Raw genomic sequence first — 23,678 nt, 5'->3', positions numbered from 1 at the left:
AGAGCCTGGCTCCTGGGCTTAAGTCCTCAGTATGTCCACAGTCCACAGTTCTCAAATTTTAGGGTGTGCATTTTTTTGGTGGGCACTAACAATTTCAGTGGCTCCATATTGCCCTGAATACCTTGTATGGTTGTATACATATATGTGTTTGTAATATTTGATGTCATATTTGACATATACCAAGTGTGATTTATGAATATGATGTTTAACCTCTCCACAATGACTTTGAAAACCTCCAGTAGGAGACCTCATTCTATACTGCTAATCACTGGGTACTGTTTTTCAGGATTAAATCCTGTTTATCTCCAGTCGCATCTTTTATATGCCTCTTCTTACTCCATTTCACAGCCAGTGAATGAATCAAGCCAGATGACTTGAGGTCCAAACAGCACTTCTGCTCCTTGTGTATAATTTTGCCCTTGCTGTCATCTCTGCCTGGTGTATGTTGTCACCATCAAGCTGAAATACACCTACTTCTCTTTCACAACATAGCTCAGAAATCACCTCTTTTAAGTGTTTCTCTGAGCCTTCCAGCTTCAGGAGCTGGTTGCTTTTTCTTGGACCTCCAGCTCCTGACACAGTTTCTGCACTGATTTGTTTTCATGTTTAACCATCCCCACTGATTTGGAAGCTCACCCAGGGCCTCAGCCATGGCCTGCTAGTCTTGGTCTGCATTTCTAAGTCCTGGCCAAATCCAAGCATGTGTTGTCATTGTTGTTTACTTGCTAAGTCGTGTCCGACTCTTTGTGGTCCCACGGACTGCATGCAGCACCCCCGGCTTCCCTGTCCTTCACTATCTTCCAGAGTTTGCTCAAACTCATGTCCATTGAGTTGGTGATCTCATCTCATCCTCTGTCACCCCCTAAGTTCTCATAAGTATCTTTTGAACTAATGTGTCAATAGAGGGTCCTGCCTCACCTGATGGAAGTTCACTTCCAGACCCTGGCAGTCTAGTTAATCACCACTACATTAAAAATGGGCTGTGTCAAGCTCTAAAGTGACTATGGGAAAGAGAGTTTAAAGGAGTCCAGAAAAGAGCTTCTGGGCCAAATCAGCTTGTAATCGTAGGAGCTGCAGGTCTGACATACAAGGGAGCAAACAGGCTTCTGCTCAGAAGTCACCTCCTCTGAGAGATGCTCTCTGAAATGTTAGTCCCTCCCCAGGCCTCAAACCTCCTGTTTGGCTTTGTCGTCATCACTCTCATCAAAATCTGACAGTTAATTCTATATCCATCTATCTATTGCCTGATCCCCAGTATAATGTAAGACCCACAAGGGTGAGAACTCTGTTGAATTCACATGACCTATCTCAGCACTGACCACAGGGTAGACCCTCAATAATAGGGGGTGAAAAATAAAGGAATAGATTATTCCTGGCCCCAAAGAATTGATGCATGCTGTTGCTGCTTGTTCCAAGTATTATGAATAGTAACTTAATAAGCTTGGTTTCCTGAGAGCTCGAGTTGAGAGTGATATGAAGTGGAATCAAAAGCTTTGGAGCCTGGGTGGTGAAGGAAAGAGGATGTCCCGAGGGCCAAGCCATCCATGACTGATCACTGTGGTTCACAACGTGATCCTAGATAATGACAGTGTGTGCTCGTTGTCACCGGGTTTATCATTCACACATGGACTTGCTGAACTATTCAGCTAATATAGCTTCTGCACCTGGTGGTGGCGGTGGTTAGTCACTAAGTTGGGTTTGACTCTTGCAACTCCACGGACTGTAGCCCACCAGGCTTCTCCATCCATGGATTCTCCAGGCAAGAACACTGGACTAGGTAGCCATTCCCTCCTCCAAGGGATCTTCCTGATCCAGGGACTGAACCTGGGTCTCATGCATTGCAGGCAGATTCTTTATCACCTGGGCCAGCAGAGAAGCCAAAAGTTGAGAGTCATGTTTTATTTGGAGGACAAAACTGAGGACTTAAGCCTGGACACAGCATCTCAGAAAACTCTGAGAGATGGCTCCAAAAAGATAAGGGAGGACCCAGGATACATACAAGTTTTTGCAAAAAGACCAGGTAGTCAGAACATTAACAGATTACTATTAATTAAAGAAAACCAGGTATCCCAAGGGATTTAGTGCTTTTTCATGCCTGGGAAGATGCAAGAGTCTGGGCTCACTGAAATCTTTCCTTTGATAAACATCTCAGTTCTCTGGTGCCTGTAACCTGTGCTTTCTCACCCTGAATTTTCTCAGGTGCACGGTGGGGGTGGGGTGGGGGTGGGGTGGCGGTGGGGGTTGGGACACGGCTACCGTGTCTGATGATTTGCTGGCGGGCATTCTGTTTCCATTCTGAGGCTCCCTTAGGGCTCACCTGTTGATCAAAGCGGCTGATGGCTGCAACACCCTTTGTTTACTGATGTGACAGGCAGCATTGTTAGTCTAAATATTTTTTAAAAGGCATCTTGGTTATCCTGAAAGCTCTGTTATTTATTTATACAGAAAACCTTTCTCTACCCAGTAATACTGGATAAAGGAGGTGCTGCTGGAATAATAGGCTTTTGTCATTGGTGTAGCTGGCAAAATTAACCTTTTGAATGTCTTTCTCCCATGGCGTGGCCAAGTTAATTTTTATAAAGACTTCAGGCACACATTATGAGTCTGAGATTCAGGGCTATGACTGGAGAATATCCTCTTGTTCCCCAAACGCACAACTCTGGGAAATCTCTGGATATCTGGTGAAATATAGGATGTTGTACAAAACATGAGCTATCATTAAGGTTTCCTTTTGTCCTTAAGAGTCTGCTAATTATGAGTATAAGTGACATAATTCCTCAGACTATATTACGTCTCATTTCCAGAGGCTCTTAAAATTCATATGCCTACATTTGCTAGACCCTGAAAGAGAAGAGTAGAGTGGGTGGGTAGGTGTATTAGATGGTTCTGTGCCAGCTCTAAGCCTCCATGGGGAAATCTGAGCAGACGTTTCAGTGCTATGCACTGGGTGAGGGTCAGTGTAACAGAGCTTCCAGGAGGTGCCTCCACTACCCGGGGCTTCCGAGTAAAAGATGTTGCCCTGATGAACCGGTAATGCTCCATAAAGACAACCACAAGTATCATGAAATATCAGCGGGAGCTGCTCTGAGATCAAGGGCAAGCCATGGCACACTGATCTTCTGCAAAACCTTAGGACACAAGGTCAAATGACCTAGGCCTTCTATTATTATCACATGATGGGGCTTTTTTTCTTCTAAATCCATGTTTTTTAAGTGAAGTAATTATTGATTTGAAAACGGTTCTAGTCAAAACAGACTGTTCATATGCTATTTTTCTTGTCCCATTAGATACTAAAATTTTCTATCCCTTTCAATTATGTCTGAGACCAACAATAGGTTTTCGAGAACAAATGTAGCTACTAAAGAGGGGGAAATATACTATAACATAAGTGAGGAAATGTCACTCTTTTACGAAGTTTGGAGTTTACTATTAAAAATTAAGAACACTAATGGAATTAAAATTTTGAGTTTTAATGAGAGTAGGAGTTCTAATTGGTAGAAATACTTTATGTTTCCTTAAATACAGTTTAAGCTAAATAAGACAAACTTTTCACTTTTCAAATTAGTGAAGATCTGAAAGTATAACAACACTCCATTGCTGAGTGTTAGGGAGACAGGCTCTCTTACATTAATGGTAAGATATGACTTGACAGAATCTCTCTGGCTGAAAACTTGGCAAAACTCTTCAAAATTAAAAATCTGTGTAGCATTAGGTGGGGCTGAGGAAATAAGCCTCAGTGCATGGTAGAAGAGAGGGAGCTGCGGCAGCCTGAGCTGACTGAGGAGGTCCATACAAAGTGAGCCGACTCTGGGGGCCAGGGTACAGGAGGGTGAGAAGGACGTCCAAGTGGGTGGACGAAGGTCACAACAGACCGCTGCAGGGCATCAGAGTCCAAGAGGATGGGGAAGCCATCTGCATGGTGTAGGGCAGCTCGACACAGGGTTTCAGAGCCCAAGTAGGGAGAGGGGAGGGGTAATCCAGAAAAAGGAATTAAAACCCAGTGGAGAGCCAATGTAGAGTGTCAGCATCTTAATGAAATAAGGAGGGAGTCGGTGCGTTGGCAGAGTATCATTACCAAATATGTTGAGTGTAACATGAGGCAGGATTCTCACTGTTGGAGAGTGGAGTTACAGATATGAGGAGGGAGAAGACTAGAGTGAACCCTGGGGTGCCGGATTATAACTGAGGATATTGCTGTGAACTCTTGGCTTCTAGTTTGTAAAGATAGTTATACAAGTAAGTATGACATAAATGTGTGTGTGTGTGTGTGTGTGTGTGTGTGTGTGTGTGTCTACACATAGGTTCCAGCTTTGTCCGCTAGAAAGGTCTGGGAACTATGACACCTTAACAGCAGTGAACACACCTGGTGCCTAGCTATTGGTTTCTAAACACCCATCTGTACTCAAAGGGACCAAAGATTCTTGAACAAATGGCTGATACCAGGCCTGGAGCAGGGAAAGTAAACACAGATTCTAAACATCTTGTTATACACACACACACACAAAGAAAACACACAAGGAAGTGCTCCAATAATGATGGGGTTATGTATGAAATAAGCAAGCCAACTTAAATGGTTTCCCACTGACCAAATCTGGATTATTTGAACATCAAAATAAGTATTCATTCTAATGGATTATAGCCTATTGAATAAGCTAGGAATTCATGAGTTCATAATGGTATGAATGAATGAATTGCATTGAAAATTTGAAGGTGTATGGGATACACACATGATTTCAAAATACCTCCCGCAAAAATACTTATTTAAGGGGAAAAAGAGTCACTTGCCTGGTCGACATCCTCTTAGACAAGCAAATAGAAACTAATGGGGGAAATTGAAGTCATGTGCCATCTGATAGAAGGAAAAAGAAGACTGCATGACACCCCTCTGACAGCCGAAGTGTGCACACTTGAATCTAATTTCAGGAAACAGCAGACTAACCTCAACTGAGGGACGTTCTGCTAAATAACTGACCTGAAATCTTCAAAAGCACCAATGTTGTGAGGGTCAAGGAAAATCTGAGGAACTCCTAAAGAGAAAACTAAGTGCAACATGTGATCCCAGACTTGATCCTTTTGCTATAAGAACATTTGGGACAACTGTGAGATTTGAATGAAATCTAAGATGGAAGGTATACTGATGCTAGCTTCCCGAATTTGAAGTTTATAGTTGTACAAGTGAATATCCTTGTTTGCAGGAAATATGTAATAAATTATTTGGGGACTGGGGCATCATGCCAGCAACTTATTTTATATGTTTCAGGGGAAAAAAACCTTTGCAGTATTCTTGTAAATAACTTTTCTGTGAACTTTAGTTTGTTTCCAAGTAAAAAGCTAAAGAATACACATTGAAATTCTACTTTTGTAAGTTACATGTGTAGATTTTTGTCCTATAGATGTGTACTTTCACATGTGCAAAATATGTGTATGATAAAATTCACTTATGCATTGAAATGAAAGATAATATACAGTGAGAACACAATAAATAAAACCTTGTTCTCGTTACTGCCTCTGTTCACCATTCCAGCTTCCACTGAGATCACAGTGGGATGAGGAGGCCATCCTTATAGGAGAGAGATTGCTGGGCATGAGTAGGACATCAGTGTGGAGGGTTGGGGAGGCCCAGAAAAAAGTGTGGTTCTCAAAATCAAATGTACAGAAACCAAATGCACTCTTCACCTAGCCTATTAGGTAAGTGGTAACTTAGAATACACTTTTCAAAAGTTCATGTTGGAACTCAACATGAAGAGAAGTGGGAGATTTTCCATCAGCGGTTCCTAACTCTGGCCGCACCTTGCAAACGGAGCTTTAAAAATCCACCCATGGACTCACACTCTGAGATTCTTATCTAATTGGTCTGGAGTGGAGCCTTAGCATGACTGATTTTTTGGAAGCCCCCTGGGCAGTCCTACTGTGCAGCTGTGATTGTGAACCACCTTCTGTGAGTTAAAGATACACACCCAGCTTTGAGGACCCTAATAATGAGATCTTGGAATGTTAAATCAGTGCTTCGCAACAGTGTTCATTCAAATTCCAACTTCACAGATTTTCACCATGTGTGTGTATCATCTAGCCTATTATTAAATTTTTTCTTCCAGTTTTACTTAATTCTATTGTAAAAAGAATTTTTAAAGAAATGCATCACCGCTGGGTGGGGACACTCAAGACTGCTTGCCATAAAGGGAAGGTAAAGATAAAAATAAATACTTAAATTCCCCTCAAATGTTATTACATTCTTAATATTTAATGTAAATGAGACAATAATGATAAATCAAATCCATGTGTACAAAAAATGAATATCTGAAATATAGTTTATCCCATGGGATTAAAATGATTTGAGCAGTCATTCGTAAAAGGCATCATTTGGTTAGTTTTTATCTAGGAGGTTAAAGGAGAAATGAGTTTCTAGGCCAGTGAGATGACTGGATTTTCAGTTTTACAGTTAACAAGTTCAGGAACACTCTATCAACATGTTGTACAAAACTATAAAAACAGTGCAAAGGATTATCGGAGCATGGATTTCTAAGCCAAATGTTGTAAGAGACTTCTGTTCAATGAAATATGGTTTTAGGAAGCAATTGTAAATGAGTTCCAGATGCCACTAGTGGACTATGGGCCAGAATCACTCAACCTTCTTTGCTCCCCTCCCCCCAAATCCCCAAGTCTAGCCACCTCCACTTAAAATCAGCAGGGCTGGCCACCAGTGGGAATCTCTCGCCAGTTACCTGCTAACCAGTTTTTACTTGAGAGCGTACATTTCAAACACACCTCTCTTCCTTTCCTCTTGTTCCTCATAAGTTATGAGTCTTCTTTACTGCACACGTGCTTTCTCTAGTTGCAGAAAGTGAGGGCTGCTCTACGTTGCCGTGCAAGGGTTTCTCACAGCGGTGGCTTCTCTTGTTGCAGAGCTCAGGGTCTAGGGCATGGGCTCAGTCGCTGTGACCTGCGGGCCTAATTGCTCCGTGGCATGTGGGAACTTCCTGGACCAGGGATCGAACCTGTGTCCTCTGCATTGGCACGAGGATTCTTAACCACCGAACCACCAGGGAAGTCCCCCTCTTTCCCCTTTAAAGAAACACTATCTCCTGAAATTCCAGGCAATATTTTTAAACAGGGTGGGCTTTCTTCTCCTGCTTCTGTTGCTTTTTTCTTTCCAACCCTGACTCCTCCCTAGGGACCAAGGGTCTCTCCCTCTGTCTCTCAAATCATGCTCAAAAGACCCTTTCAGGGAAGAGTTTTTGAAGGCAAAGCTAGGGATAAAGCTTGTAGGATGCCTGATAAACTCTGGACATCCTTATGATTGATTGGTAGTGAGGTAAAGATGTTTTGGAAATCTTAACCACCAACCTTCTGGTTCTAACTAATCGGAGTCTATGGGTTTGTGGTCAGTATGCAGTTAAATTCTTCCACCTGGTGGGAGTTTCAGTATCTGCAAAACAGCTCAAGGAAATGGCTCAGGATATTATTAATGGCTCAGGATATTATGGCCCTTGAGGAACTTAAAGGTCCTTACTTTGCTTTATGGTTAAACCATTATTATTTTGTTTTGTTTGACTTTTTTGTTTCTGTATTTTTTTTTTCATTTCTCTGATTATTTTTTTCTTTTTGAAATTCAGGGAAAGCCTAAAAGACTAAAGCTTTTTTGCAAAGAAGAAGCAAAGGACACAGGTTGTTGTTGTCAGGGGGAGGTCTGTCCCCAGGAAAACCCACTTGGTTTAGGAGTGTCTTGGATCCCTGAGTCACTGCTTGGAGCAGAGCTGCACTGGACAAAGCCACTTGGCTCACAGTGGCATTTTCATTGATTAAGAAAAAATTTTTGAGCCACTAAGATGCCAAGGTTTGTTTATTCCTCTTGAATGGCCTCTTCCAAGTACAAATATTCACCCTTATAAAACACTGGGAAGCTAGAAAGCAAAATGAAGACAGTGTCTACATTTCAGTGGCAGGCTTGTCAGTTTTCACTTACTCATTCCAACAAAGGTTTCCCGAGCCCACGTGCACAGTGCTGTTAGAGGCACAGCAGTTCGGTGACAAGCATGGCGCTGTCTCCACTTTAGGGAGCTCACAGGCCTTTCCTATGTCAGAAGACGGGGCAGGTAAGACAGTCTTCAAACAAAATGGAAAACATTTGCAAAAAGAAGGTCCTAAACACCTAAAGGAGAAAATCCTACACCGGTAACCTGACGAGATAGAAGTAACTGGGCACACCCTCCATATACTTTTGATGGAGCGTATTTTGTACAAGTTGGTACAAACTAAGATGAGAAATACAGAGCCCCCAAGACGTTCTGTCACGCTTGAGTAGACCCAGTCGCGAACATGGCTTGTCAGAGATTTCATTAGATTGTATAAAAGTGCCACCTCTGTTTAGGACTAGATGTTAGTAATCTTTCTGCTCTATTTGCTGCATGAACATTCATTATTTTAGATCAAAGCAAACAGAGGAAGTCACTCACACTCCCCCAGTGTCTCTCTCATTAAAATTAATTATTTTCCCAGTTCAGCCCTCTTTGTTCACAATTGTGTCCAGTGAGAGAAACAGGTCTTAGGAAACCCAATTATGTCGGAGGCAGTTTCAGAATCAGATAAAAAGGGCTGGGGGCTGGGGCTTAAGAAATGTCGGGCAGGGAGTAACTTCACATTTCCAAAGCACTGCCATATTAAGAATTCTCCTCTTTGGGATTAGTTTTGAAAGCACTTTGCCTTAAATACAGGCATTTTCCAATTCTAATTTCTAAAACTGAAAAGAATGAATTTCATTCAGAAAGGAATAAACCAGCTTTCTGCATTGCTTTATAGCACATGAATTTAATTACCACATCAGCCAATAAAGGAATCCCAATGCATTCTGTGAAGTATTTTGCTAATATTGTACAGCTATGGGTTTCACTTGTTTTATTTAAAGAACCCATAACATAGGTATAAATGATTCCTTCAAACACAGGGATTTGATTCTCAGCTCACTGGGGAATGAATATATTGATCATTGTCAATGCATAAAACCATACCCAATTAAATGTTTCAGCAGAAATAATCTCATCGAAATGAAGTCCTGACAGCTCAATTTCATGTAGTTTATTTTAATTCTCATTTATTAATAGAACATGAGAGCTTTGTGTTCCAAAAACAATGTCTTGAAAATTTCAAAGGAATGGTAAAAAAAAAGAAAAGAAAAATTACTGCTCTTTTTCTCTTAGACTCATCTTGACAGGATAGGAGAGTGTCAGTGTTAAGTGGATATATGAGGAGTCCAGGAAGGCTCTGGAGAACAGCATTCCACAATACACTGTGGTCTTCCGTGCTGGTAAGCTGTGTGCCTAATGGTCTGTTTGTCTATACTTGGAAACAATGGCAACCCCCCTTCCTAGGATGTGCAGCTGGTGACAGAGTCCCTGGAGGATGCTTGTTCTCCAGGGAGAGAAAGAATGGTCTGGGTGCAGTTTTTGAAGGATCTTACTGAGTTCAGGCTGCTGGGAAGTACCTTAGGAATGTGGGGGCTAGTAGTGAGAAGGGAGGACTCACCGGGGCTGCTGACTGCATGCATTATCTGCTGATGACTGAATGCTACGTCCCCCCAAATTCATACATTGAACTCTAATTCCCAGTCTCCAAAATCACTGCAGAGGTGACTGCAGACATGAAATTAGAAGACATTCCCTTCTTGGAAGGAAAGACATGACGAACTGTTTTGCTGTTATTGTTCAGTCACTCAGTCATGTCTGACTCTTTGTGACCCCATGGACTGCAGCACATCAGGCTTTCCTGCCCTTGACTAGCTCCCAGACTTTGCTCAAACTCATGTCCATTAAGTAGATGACAAACCTAGACAGCATATTTAAAAGCAGAGACTTCACTTTGCCGATAAAGGTCCGTATAGTCAAAGCTATGGTTTTTCTAGTAGTCATGTACGGTTGTGAGAGTTGGACTGTGAAGAAGTCTGAGTGCTGAAGAATTAATGCTTTTGAATTGTGGTCCTGGAGAAGACCCTTGAGAGTCCTTTGGATTGTATATCCAGTCCCTTGGCCTGCAAGGAGGTCAAATCAGTCAATCCTAAAGGAAATCAACCCTGAATATTCATTAGAAGAACTGACACTGAAGCTGAAGCTCCAATACTATGACCACCTGATGCGAAGAGCTGACTCATTGGAACAGACCCTGATGCTGGGAAAGATTGAGGGCAGGAGCAGAAGAGGATGACAGAGGATGAGACGGTTGGATGGCATCACCAACTTGAGGACGTGAGTTTGAGAAAGCTCCAGGAGTCGGTGATGGACAGGGAAACCCAGTGTGCTTCTGCCCATGGGGCCGCAAAGAGGCAGACACGACTGAGCAACTGAGTAACAACAATAATCCCCAGTGTGATGGTGTGTGAAGCGGGCCCTTTGAGAGGTAGTTAGCTCATGAGGGTGAGGCCCACATGAACAAGTGCCGTTAGAGAAGAGACCCAGAGAACCCTGTCCATCTTCCACTATGTGAGGACAGGGCAAAAAGAGCACTGCTTGTGAACCTGGGAGAAGGTTCTCACCAAACACCAGACATTCCAGTACTTTGGACTGCCCAGACTCCAGAAGTGTGAGAAATACATGTATGTTGTTTAAATTACCAAGTCTATGGTGTTTTTGTTATAGCAGCCTGCGTGAGCTAAGACTCAGTGCAGATGTCCACTACAAATATGAGCAAGTGAAGATGGTTTTCTTACCTACTTTTCATTACAAGTATTGGTTCATTTTTGCTATGAAATATAATATCACCACTCTATAAAATGTAAACCATATGAATTAGCCAGAAGAAAGAAAAGTTTAAATCATGTGTATTCCCACTGTTTCAAAGAAATAATCATGTCAATATTCTGGAGTCTGTTATTTCAGACTTTTTCCTGTGCATGTACTTAACAATCTATAAAAAGTGTATATTTTAATACCCTTCCATAATACCATGTATGCATGTGTGCCAGGTCGCTTCAGTCATGTCCAGCTCTTTACAACGCTATGGACTGTAGCCAGCCAGCCTCCTCTGCCCATGGGATTCTCCAGGGGAGTGGGTTGCCATGCCGTCCTCCAGGGGCTCTCCCAGACCAAGGGATTGAACACTTGTTGCTTATGTCTCCTGTATTGGCAGGCAGGTTCTTTAAGACTAGTGCTGCCTCGGAAGCCCATTACTGTGTCTGCATCTCCATAATTTTAATTGCTGCAGCCTAGTGTTCTGTTACCCCTCGTCCAAGGTAAGGAGCAGTGGCTGCACTTTGCTGGAGCAGCCGTGAAGAGATACCCCACGTCCCAGATAAGAGAAACCCAAGTAAGACGGTAGGTGTTGCAACAGGGCAGACACACTGAAACCATAATCACAGAAAACTAGTATATCGAATCACACTAGTACCACAGCCTTGTCAACTCAATGAAACTAAGCCATGCCGTGTGAGGCCACCCAAGATGGGCGGGCATGGTGGAGAGGTCTGACACAATGTGGTCCACTGGAGAAGGGAATGGCAAACCACTTCAGTATTCTTGCCTTGAGAACCCCATGAACAGTATGGAAAGGCAAAATGATAGGATATTGAAAGAGGAACTCCCCAGGTTTGTAGCTGCCCAATATGCTACTGGAGATCAGTGGAGAAATAATTCCAAAAAGAATGAAGGGATGGAGACAAAGCAAAAAAAAATACCCAGTTGTGGATGTGACTGGTGATAGAAGCAAGGTCCAATGCTGTAAAGAGCAATATTGCATAGGAACCTGGAATGTCAGGTCCAAGAATCAAGGCAAATTGGAAGTGGTCAAACAAGAGATGGCAAGAGTGAACGTCAACATTCTAGGAATCAGTGAACTAAAATGGACTGGAATGGGTGAATTTAACTCAGATGACCATTGTATCTACTACTGTGGGCAGGAATCCCTTAGAAGAAATGGAGTAGCAATCATGATCAACAAAAGAGTCCGAAAAGCAGTACTTAGATGCAATCTCAAAAATGACAGAATGATCTCTGTTCATTTACAAGGCAAACCATTCAATATCACAGTAATCCAAGTCTATGCCCCAACCAGTAACACTGAAGAAGCTGAAGTTGAGCGGTTCTATGAAGACCTACAAGACCTTTTAGAACTAACACCTAAAAACGATGTCTTTTTCATTATAGGGGACTGGAATGCAAAAGTAGGAAGTCAAGAAACACCTGGAGTAACAGGCAAATATGGCCTTGGAATATGGAATGAAGCAGGGCAAACACTAATAGAGTTTTGCCAAGAGAATGCACTGGTCATAGCAAACACCCTCTTCCAACAACACAAGAGAAAACTCTACACATGGACATCACCAGGTGGTCAACACCAAAATCAGATTGATTATATTCTTTGCAGCCAAAGATGGAGAAGCTCTATACAGTCAGCAAAAACAAGACCAGGAGCTGACTGTGGCTCAGATCATGAACTCCTTATTACCAAATTCAGACTTAAATTGAAGAAAGTAGGGAAAACCACTAGACCATTCAGGTATGACCTAAATCAAATCCCTTATGATTATACAGTGGAAGTGAGAAATAGGTTTAAGGGACTAGATCTGATAGATAGAGTGCCTGATGAACTATGGAATGAGGTTCGTGACATTGTACAGGAGACAGGGATCAAGACCATCCCCATGGAAAAGAAATGCAAAAAAGCAAAATGGCTGTCTGGGGAGGCTGTGAATAGAAGAGAAGCGAAAAGCAAAGGAGAAAAGGAAAGATACAAGCATCTGAATGCAGAGTTCCAAAGAATAGCAAGGAGAGATAAGAAAGCCTTCCTCAGCGATCAATGCAAAGAAATAGAGGGAAACAACAGAATGGGAAAGACTAGAGATCTCTTCACGAAAGTTAGAGATACCAAGGGAACATTTCATGCAAAGATGGGCTTGTTAAAGGACAGAAATGGTCTGGACCTAACAGAAGCAGAAGATATTAAGAAGAGGTGGCAAGAATACACAGAAGAACTATACAAGAAAGATCTTCACGACCAAGATAATCATGATGGTGTGATCACTCACCTTGAGCCAGACATCCTGGAATGTGAAGTCAAGTCAGCCTTATAGAAAGTATCACTACGAACAAAGCTAGAGGAGGTGATGGATTTCCAGTTGAGCTATTTCAAATCCTGAAAGATGATGCTGTGAAAGTGCTGCACTCAATATGTCAGTAAGTTTGGAAAACTCAGCAGTAGCTATAGGACTGGAAAAGGTCAGTTTTCATTTCAATCCCAAAAGGCAATGCCAAAGAATGCTCAAACTACTGCACACGCTACTAAAGTAATGCACTCATCTCACACACTAGTAAAGTAATGCTCAAAATTCTCCAAGCCAGGCTTCAGCAATACGTGAACCGTGAACTCCCTGATGTTTAAGCTGGTTTTAGAAAAGGCAGAGGAACCAGAGATCAAATTGCCAACATCTGCTGGATCATGGACAAAGCAAGAGAGTTCCAGAAAAACATCTATTTCTGCTTTCTTGACTATGCCAAAGCCTTTGACTGTGTGGATCACAAGAAACTGTGGAAAATTCTGAAAGAGATGGGAATACCAGACCACCTGACCTGCCTTTTGAGAAATCTGTATGCAGGTCAGGAAGCAACAGTTAGACCTGGACATGGAACAACAGACTGGTTCCAAATAGGAAAAGGAGTATGTCAAGGCTGTATATTGTCACCCTGCTTATTTAACTTCTATGCAGTGTACATCATGAGAAATGCTGGGCTGGAAGAAGCACAAGCTGGAATCAAGATTGCCGGGAGAAATATTAACCTCAGATATGCAGATGATACCACCCTTATGGCAGAAAGTGAAGAGGAGCTAAAAAGCCTCTTGAAAAAAGTGAAAGAGGAGAGTGAAAAAGTTGGCTTAAAGCTCAACATTCAGAAAACAAAGATCATGGCATGTGGTCCCATCACTTCATGGGAAATAGATGGGGAAACAGTGGAAACAGTGTCAGACTTTATTTTTTGGGGCTCCAAAATCACTGCAGATGGTGATTACAGCCATGAAATTAAAAGACGCTTACTCCTTGGAAGAAAAGTTATGACCAACCTAGATAGCATATTCAAAAGCAGAGACATTACTTTTCCAAAAAGGTCCATCTAGTCAAGGCTATGGTTTTTCCTGTGGTCATGTATGGATGTGGGGGTTGGACTGTGAAGAAAGCTGAGTGCCGAAGAATTGATGCTTTTGAACTGTGGTGTTGGAGAAGACTCTTGAGAGTCCCTTGGACTGCAAGGAGATCCAACCAATCCATTCTGAAAGAGATCAGCCCTGGGATTTCTTTGGAAGGAATGATGCTAAAGCTGAAACTCCAGTACTTTGGCCACCTCATGTGAAAAGTTGACTCATTGGAAAAGACTCTGATGCTGGGAGGGACTGGGGGCAGGAGGAGAAGGGGACGACAGAGGATGAGATGGCTGGATGGCATCACCGACTCGATGGACGTGAGTCTGAGTGAACTCCGGGAGTTGGTGATGGACAGGGAGGCCTGGCGTGCTGCAATTCATGGGGTCACATAGAGTCGGACATGACTGAGCGACTGAACTGAACCGAACTGTTCTGTTATGAAGCTAAAACCCAATTTACTTAAACAAGACTATTGACATTTGGTTGTTCCTCTTTTATTCTATTACATGCTATTCCATAACGTTGCTACTTTCTTTTCTTTGTGTACATTTTTCACTTATTTCCTTAGAACAGATGTGCCAATAAAATGAACATTTTTTTTTAACACTTTTGGCACCTATTGCCAAATTGTCTCCTGGGTGAGCAGCCTCCAAGATGAGGCCCAGTGATCCTCACTTTTGGTTCTTTTTGTCGTCAAATGTGTGGGCTTGAATGCGGCCTCGACGGACGTCTCTGACCAGAAAGAACTGATTACCAGCAGGGAGCTGGGTCCTCCCGGTCGTGGAGCCTTGAGATGACTCACTCCTCCAGCCAGGCTGGTGGCTGCAGTTTGAAAGGGTCCTTGGGCTAAGGGACCCAGTTAAGTTGCACCCAGATTCCCAAGGAACTTGTGGGAAAATGTTTGTTGTTTTCATCGGCTAAATTCAGGGCAGCTTACCTGTATCCCCTCATGTCAGTCCTAATCAGGAGCCTCAGCGGTAGTGGGCGTGAGTGTGCTTCTCACATGGTCTTCAACGTTGTGATTCTGGTCCTTGCTGGACTGGTCACATTTCTTCCATCACCACCAAAGTTTAATATTTAAATAAATATGTGTAGTTTCTTCGTAGTTTCTTTATTGAATTGTCCATTCATGTCCTTTGCCTATTTTTCTATGAAAGGTTTGTTTTTTTATTGAAGATATGAAGAGTGCTTTTTGTATTTGGGAGATTGCAGATTTCTATTCCACCCCTCTGTGTACAGACGCTACACACACACACACACACACACACACACACACACACACACACACACACACACACGTTTTCTTTATACCATCTATTTTAATTTGATATTGTTGTTACAGAAATCTTTTGCAGTTTCATGCCATCAGATTTTTATATAGTAGATTTTGTTCTTTCTTTGATATTGTACTTTCCATTTTCTTTCAGAAACTTTGTAATTTCAACATTTGTGTGCACCCTTAGTCAGGCAGTCATGTCTGACTGTGACCCCATGGACTGTAGCCAGCCAGGATCCTCTGTCCACAGAATTCTCCAGGCAAGAATACTGGAATGTATTGCCATTCCCTTCTTCAGGGAATCTTCCTGACTCAGGGGCTAAATCCTGGTCTCCAGCATTGCAGACAGATTCTTTACCATCTGAGCCAGGAAAACCAGGGAAACATTGGAGTATTTGTAAAAACCATAAGTCTTTCTAGAATTTAATTTGGCATAAAACATAATATTTTTATATTTTATAAATATACTATAAAATTTTAGCCTTTCTCCACAATAATTAATTAGCTGTTCTATTACCATTTAATAATTCTTTTCCCAATTATTTTAAATACTGAGAAAGTATAATCTGTTTTAATATCATATTAGTCAAATCATCTCTTATTACCATTTTCTATATAATTGTCGTTAGATATTTTATGTATTTATTCTTATAAATTTTTAATTTTTAAATAACATAAGAATTAACATCTTTATAAGGTAACTATTCCCATCCAGAAATATAGTATATCTCCATTTATTCAGTCTTTCTTGTGTGTATGTGTGTGGGGGGGTGGTGTGTGTGTGTGTGTGTGTGTGCTCAGTTACTCAGCTGTGTCTGACTCTCTGTCACCCTATAAATGGCAGGCCACCAGGTTCCTCTGTCCGTAAAATTTTCCAGGCAAGAATACTGGAATGGGTTGCCATTTCCTACTCCAGGGGATCTTTCTTTCTTTTGTGTACTTCAGCTAAATTTTAGTATTTTCTTTAAAATGATCCTGCACACTTTATTTTACGTTTATTCCTAAGGATTTTGTTCTGTGCTTTATTTTGTTGTTGGCATTATTATGGTAGCAGTGGTGTTGGTGGTTCCTCTGACTCATAGAAAGCATTTGGTTTCTGCTTCTAGAATAAAGGAATGAACGAATAAGCAAATAAGTGATAAATTGGCCAAGTTTTTGATAACACATACTGAAGCAAAAGGTATGAAAGTTTCATAATAAGTGTACATAACTGCTGTACACATCTATTGAAAGTGAAAATCACTCAGTCGTGTCTGACTATTTGTGACCTCCTGGACCATACAGTCCATGGAGTTCTCCAGGCCAGAACACTGGAGTGGATAGCCTTTCCTTCTCCATTGGATCTTCCCAACCCAGGGATCAAACCCAGCTCTCTCACATTGCAGGCAGATTCTTTACCAGCTGAGCCAGAAGGGAAGCCCAAGAATACTGGACTGGGTAGCCTATCCCTTCGCCAGTGAGTCTTCCTGACCTAGCAAATCGAACCGGAGTCTCCTGCATTGCAGGTGGATTCTTTACCAACTGAGCTATCAGGGAAGCCCACATCTAGAATACCATTAAAAATCTGCAACATGAGAAGAAAAAAAAACTTACGAAAGGGGAAAAAAATCCTTACTGTGCAAAGAATTCTTTCCAACAGAAGAGATAACACCAGAAGTGGGCAAAAAACATTAATGGGTAATTCAGAAGAGAAGAAAGGCAAATGGCCAATATCTATATGAAGAGAAAAAAAGCATGCAAATGGAAACAAAATGAGCTATCACTTACAAAATCATGTTGAAAAAAATTTTAAGTTTGATAATAAAAGCCAGTTTTGTTTAGAGAAACAAGCAGTTTCTTATATTCCTGGCAGATAGGGTTTTAAACTGGGACAATCAACCCCTACTGAGGGCAAATATACGCCAAAATTGAAAATGAGATTATGAGTAGATGCAGCAATTTAATCCTAACTTTATCTTTATATCAATTTAAATATTTATTTTTAAAATAATTACACAAGAGAGTACATTTGGAAGAAATTAATAAGACTAACCACCAGGGAACCTGCTGCTTGGATAAATCACCTGTATTCTCATACCAGTCCATATCACTGTGGAGTGTCTCTTTCATCATGTTAGGCTTTCTCTTTTGCCTTCCCTTTTCTTTTTCCCTCTGAGCAAAAATCAAAAATAGTGTTAATTAAGAAGATTAATAAATGGCAGTTGAGATCAGTGAAGGGTTAGATACTGTTTGCATGCCCCGAAATGGATATTCCTTAACTCTTGATACCATCATTAAAGTTATGTTTATGTCTCCCCTTTTTGTAGGAAATTGAGTCTGCTTCACCGCTGCTTCTCACAGTGAGTCAAGCACATACACGGTCTCTCCATTCACAGGGCAAACTGGAAGCCAAGCCTGGGGATTGCCTTGGCGGGCATGTCTGGACTCGCCCAGAACAGGCAGGAGAAAGTACACTTCCTAAGATACAAAACATATGGGAAACCTTTACACATTTATGACCATTTTCTGAGTTTGCACCAGTTCATTTTCTTTTTGTGCTGTGGTTTCCTGACCCCTGGGGTAAGACACACCCTGGGACCCACTGCTGCAGAAACAACTCCCCCTTTCCCATCACGGGTCCCAGAAGAGATGCTGAACCAGTGACAGGACCTTTTTCTCTTGATCAGAGATCCAGAATCTTGATCGTTGATTCCATGTTTCTTCCTCTTCCTCTACAGTAGGGTTCCTCCATCTCAGGAAATTTAGGCATCTGGGACTTTTTTTGGACTCACGTTTTTGTTGCTCAGCGTTGGACCATGTTTCATTGTTCTGAGCGTTGAGGATGGAGGATGTAGTGGGCTCGACCCACTAGAGGCCCGTGGGGACCCCCACCCCGGCCAGTTGTGACAATGAAAGATGCCTCCAGACATTGCCAAACGGGGCCTGAGGGCAAAAGCCTTCCTAGCTGAGAACCAGGGCTGTGCACCCGAAGTTTACACTTGCTAAACTCATTTGTATGCAAAGCATATACTAGGTTTGTGTGTGTGTGTGTGTGTGTGTGTGTGTGTGTGTTTTGCTAGGCATTCTTTTAAAAAAGGTGGTGGTCGGGGTGGGGGTGCCTTCCCAGGTGTCCCAATGGCAAAGAATCCACCTACCAATGCAGGAAACACAGGTTCAATCCCCGGGTCAGGAAGACCTTCTGGAGAAGGAAATGGCTACACACTCCAGTATTCTTGCCTGGAGAATTCCATGGACAGAGAAGCTGCCTGGTGGTTACAGTCCATGAGGTCGCAAAGAGTCGGACATGACTGAGCGACGGAGCATGCATGCTTAAAAAAAAAAAAAGGAAGAAAGGAAAGGGGAGAAAGAAGACAGGAAGAAAGAAAGAAGAGGAGGAAGAAAGGAAGAACAGAGAGAGGGAAAGAGGAAGGATGGGAGGAAAGAAAGAAAGCGGTCAACTTAGGCCAGTATCTCTGGGCACTTACATTTCAAACAAGATGCTACACAGATGTAAAAATATACATAATGCTTGATATTATGGACTTGCATTTCACATTCAAAGAAAACTAAGGTCAAGTGTCAACCCCTCTCTAGCCAAAACATAACTCTTACATTAATACATGTCACATGAACCCAAGTAGAGAGACCAGGATCATATCCAAATTTTATTCACCTTGCAAACTAGTTAAAAACGCAGGACCAGAAGTTGAGGTGACCAGGTGTCCAATTATAGTAATCCCACTAACAGCTGCTTGGAGAAAGCTGTGTGAACATTTTAAACTTATGCATCACTCATGTCCCAGGGCTCTGGTTTGTGGAGTGTTTTCAGTTGAACCAGGTACCACCCTACTGGGCTTCCCAGGTGGTAAATAACCCGCCTGCCAATGCAGGAGACATAAGAGACATGGGTTCAAGCCCTGGATCGGGAAGATGCCCTGGAGGAGGGCATGGCAACCCACTCCAGTATTCTTGCCTGGAGAATCCTGTGGACAGAGGAGCCTGGCAGGCTATGGTCCATGGGGTGACAAAGAAGTCAGATATGACTCAGCTACTAAACAATAAGATGTATGTGTGTGTGTGTATATTAATATATATATTCATATTCATTTTCAGATTCTTTTCCCTTTTAGGTTACTACCCACTATACTTCCCTGTGATATATAGTGGGTCCCTATCGGTTGTCTATTTTATATATAGCAGTGTGTATATGTTAATCTTAAACTCCTAATTTAATCCCTTCCACCCTTTCCCATTCGATAACCATAAGTTTGTTATCTATGTCTGTGGGTCAATTTCTGTTTTGTAAATAAGTTCATTTACATCATTTTTTAAAAGAGTCCATATACAAGCGGTATCATATGGTATGTCCTTCTCTGTCTGAATTACTTCACGTAGTGTGATAATCTCTGGGTCCATGCAGGTTGCTGCAAATGGCATTCTTTCATTACTTTTTATGGCTGAGTAGTATTCATATATATGTATATTTCCTATAAATATATACGAGCTTCCCTGGTAGCTCAGCTGGTAAAGAATCTGCCTGTAATGCAAGAGACCCTGGTTCAATTCCTGGGTCTGGAAGATCTTCTGGAGAAAGGATAAGCTACCCATTCCACTATTCTTGGGCTTTCCTGGTGGCTCAGCTGGTAAAGATTCTGCCTGCAATGCAGGAGACCTGGGCTTGATCCCTGAGTTGGGAAGATCCCCTGGAGCAGGCTTCCCAGGTGGCACAGTGATAAGGAATCTGCCTGCAATGCAGGAGACCCAAGAGTCATGGGTTCAATCCCTGAGTCAGGAAGATCCCCTGGAGAAGAAAATGGAAACCCACTCCAGTATTCTTGCCTGGAGAATCTCATGGACAGACAAGCCTGGTTGGCTACAGTCCATGGGGTTGCAAAGAGTCAGACATGACTGAGCACGCACACACACATATACACCACACCTTCATTCATTCATCTGTCAATGAACATTTATTTAGGTTGTTTCCATGTCTTGGTTATTGAAAATAGTGCTGCAATGAACAATGAGGAGCATGTATCTTTTTAAATTAGAGCTTTCTCTGAATATATGCCCAGGAGTGGGATTGCAGGATCATATGGTAACTCCACTTTTAGGGTTGTTTTTTTTTTAATTATTAGAAACATTTTTAAGGAACCTCCATACTGACCTCCATAGTGGCTATATCAATTCACACTCCCACCAACAGCGTGTAGGAGGGCTCCCTTTTCTTCACGCTATCTCCAGCATTTATTATTTGTAGACTTTTTGATGATAGCCATTCTGACTAGTGTGAGGTGATACCTTATGGTAATTTTGGCTTGCATTCCTCTAATAATTAGTGACATCGATGATTTTTCTTGTGCCCTGGATTTTCACTTTGCCCTGGATCCCACAAATTCTGTAGCCTGTCATGCTGATGAAGGAAGTTTTCTCAGGGGTACTTATAAACTAAACTAATCTCATTTATTTCATCTGCAACCATCCCTCCCCTGTCCCAATCCTATCTCTGAGGTTCTTCTTTGAACACCAATAATAGTAACTACAGGTACATCTCCTGGGCATTTGGCCTGTATCAGTCACTAGATACTTTATAGCTATTATGTCAGTCCATCTTCAAAACATCTCAATAAAATAGTGCTATTATGACATCAATTTCACAAATGTGTCCAGTGGTCCCCATTATCTACGGTTTTTGCTTTCTGTGGTTTCAGTTACTCATGATCAACTGTGGTCTGAAAATAATAAATGGAAAACCCTAGAAATAAACAATTCATAGATTTTAAATTACATGGGTCCCCAGTGGATCTAATGCCTGATGATCTGAGGTGGAACTGATGTAATAATATTAATGGAAATGAAGTGCACAATAAATGTCATTTACTGAATCATCCCCCCATCCCAGGTCCATGGAAAAGCTGTCTTCCATGAAACCAGTCCCCGGAACCAAAAAGGCTGGGGATCATTGTTGACAATTCTGAGCAGTGTAGTGAAACCTCACACCATCCTGCCCCATCCCACCTAGGATCCCCAACATTCGAAATCATCTGCTCCTGACATGCAACCACTGACATCGTCATGGCCCATTGGTTCAGGATCACCAGAAGCAGATGGTCCTCCTTCTGAAGGTCAATAGTAACCTATACTATGTCACAGGGCCTAAATCCTCATCACAGAGGCATTTTTATCATCTCACATCATCACAAGAAGGACGAGTAGAGTGCAATAAGATATTTGAGAGAAACAGAGGCCAAATTCACATGCCATTCATTACGGTATATTGTTATAATTGTTCTATGTTATTATTAGTTACTGTTGTTAATCTCTTAATTGCACTTAATTTATAAATGAAATTAATTAGATTAAATCATGCTAAGTTGATTCTGTCATGTCCAACTCTTTGCAACCCTATGGACGATAGCCCACCAGGCTCCTCTGTCCATGGGATTCTGTAGACAAGAATACTGGAGTGGGTTGCCATGCCCTCCTCCAGGGGATCTTCCCGACTCTGGGATTGAACCTGTGTTTCTTAGTCTCCTGCACTGGCAGGCAGGTTCTTTACCCCTAGCGCCACTTGGGAAGCCCCTTTTTCCTTTATTAGCTCCCAATCCCTTGAGCTCAACCTCTCCAAACTACCTCTCATATGTAGCTTCTGTCTCCCCTTCAGTTTAGTTCAGTTCAGTCACTCAGTCGTGTCTGACTCTGCGAAAGCATGGACTGCAGCAGGCCAGGCCTCCCTGTCCATCACCAACTCCTACTCAGACTCATGTCCATCGACTTGGTGATGCCATCCAACCATCTCATCCTCTGTCTCCCCTTAAAGGAATGCAATTCTCAAAGAGCAGGCCCCTATTGTGTTCACCGACATGCCCCTCACATCCGCAACGTGTCTCCAAGTTCCTAGGAGATGTTCAGTGTCTGCTGAAGTAGCCTATGAGCGAATGACTCATCACTGCTCATTTCCCTTCCACCCAGTCACGTGCATCACTACCTCCCAATGACGAGTCCTCTTTCACAAGCTGAGCGGAGGCAAGGCCAGCCTTACGGTGGAGAAAAGTAAGAGAACTTGCAAGAGGGAAACCACTCCCAGATGAAGGAGACTAGACCCACGTCTCCCTCCACACACGTCTTGGATAGGACTTCCACCCTCCACTTTGCCACTCCCAGCGACACTTCCTTCAAGTCACTGCCAACCTTCTGCTGCACCGGTCTTACTGGGCCCTCAAACCCAACACCCCCACACTGCCTCTCACGGAGATGTACGTAAACACAGACACACCTCGCCCTCTTAGAAAAGAACAAAATAAGTCATCTCTGATGAGAGAAATGGTGACTACGTGGGGAATTTAAGGCCCTCAACATTTGTAAGTGCAAATATGTTCATCATATAAAATTTGCTAGCAGGCATCCACACATCCCAAACTGCTTTAGGGAGCACGTAAAATTTTATGGTGTGTTTGTTGCCAAGGCAGGGGAGACATTTCCTACACTGCTCAGTATAATCTGGCCACCCTTTCAAAAGAGTGCAAAAGTAGGGTGGTTGACTCGGGGATGCCCTGGGTGTCTGCCCACACCAAGGTCATTTTCAGGGCACTCCCAAAGCCACAGTCTTGATTTTGTCACCACTTTCATCTATTCTACCAGTGGCATCTCAGATTCTGACCCAGACACCCTCGGCTTATCCACAGAATCTCCCCACCTCTCTCACTCTGACCACTTCTACTAAGTCTCCTGTCCTTCTTGGCAAGACCTCCCAGTTCCTCCCCCGCTCCTTGGGTATGTGGAATGCAGAATCGCTCCCTGCCCGCAGCTTCTGGAACCACACTTGAAGCCCTTCCGTCTCTTTCTCTCTGACTTCTCTGCTGCACCTGCACTGCACCGTCTTGCCAGAACCATCTCATCTTCCCCTCCTTCTCTGGTGTCAGCTTCCCACGTTCTCTAAGGACAACATTAACAGGCCAGGCAGCTAACTGACTGCTCTCTCTGTTGGGTCACCGGCCCCCACTGCTCCACCAACCATCACCCACCAACAGCAATACAGACAACTCCATCACTTCCTTCAAGACTTTCAGGACAGTGAGGACTTCCCTGAAGAGCTGATGTAGCATTTGAAGTCAGAGCTCCCCCACCCCGTGATAATCTGATTCCCTTATCCTGATCTAGTATTTCCACAAAACCCATCACCTATCAGCGGTTCCATTCTTCTTACTAATCTGTTACGCTTATTCTTTTTATTTGTCCCCCTCTCCAACTAGAATATTTCCCAAGGGCTTGGATTTTTTTCTACTTGCTCATTGGTATATCCTCATGT

The sequence above is a fragment of the Capricornis sumatraensis genome, chromosome 13 (assembly GCF_032405125.1).
Source record: "Capricornis sumatraensis isolate serow.1 chromosome 13, serow.2, whole genome shotgun sequence".
In the NCBI taxonomy this organism is placed as follows: domain Eukaryota; kingdom Metazoa; phylum Chordata; class Mammalia; order Artiodactyla; family Bovidae; genus Capricornis; species Capricornis sumatraensis.
This window is presented reverse-complemented; position numbering follows the sequence as displayed.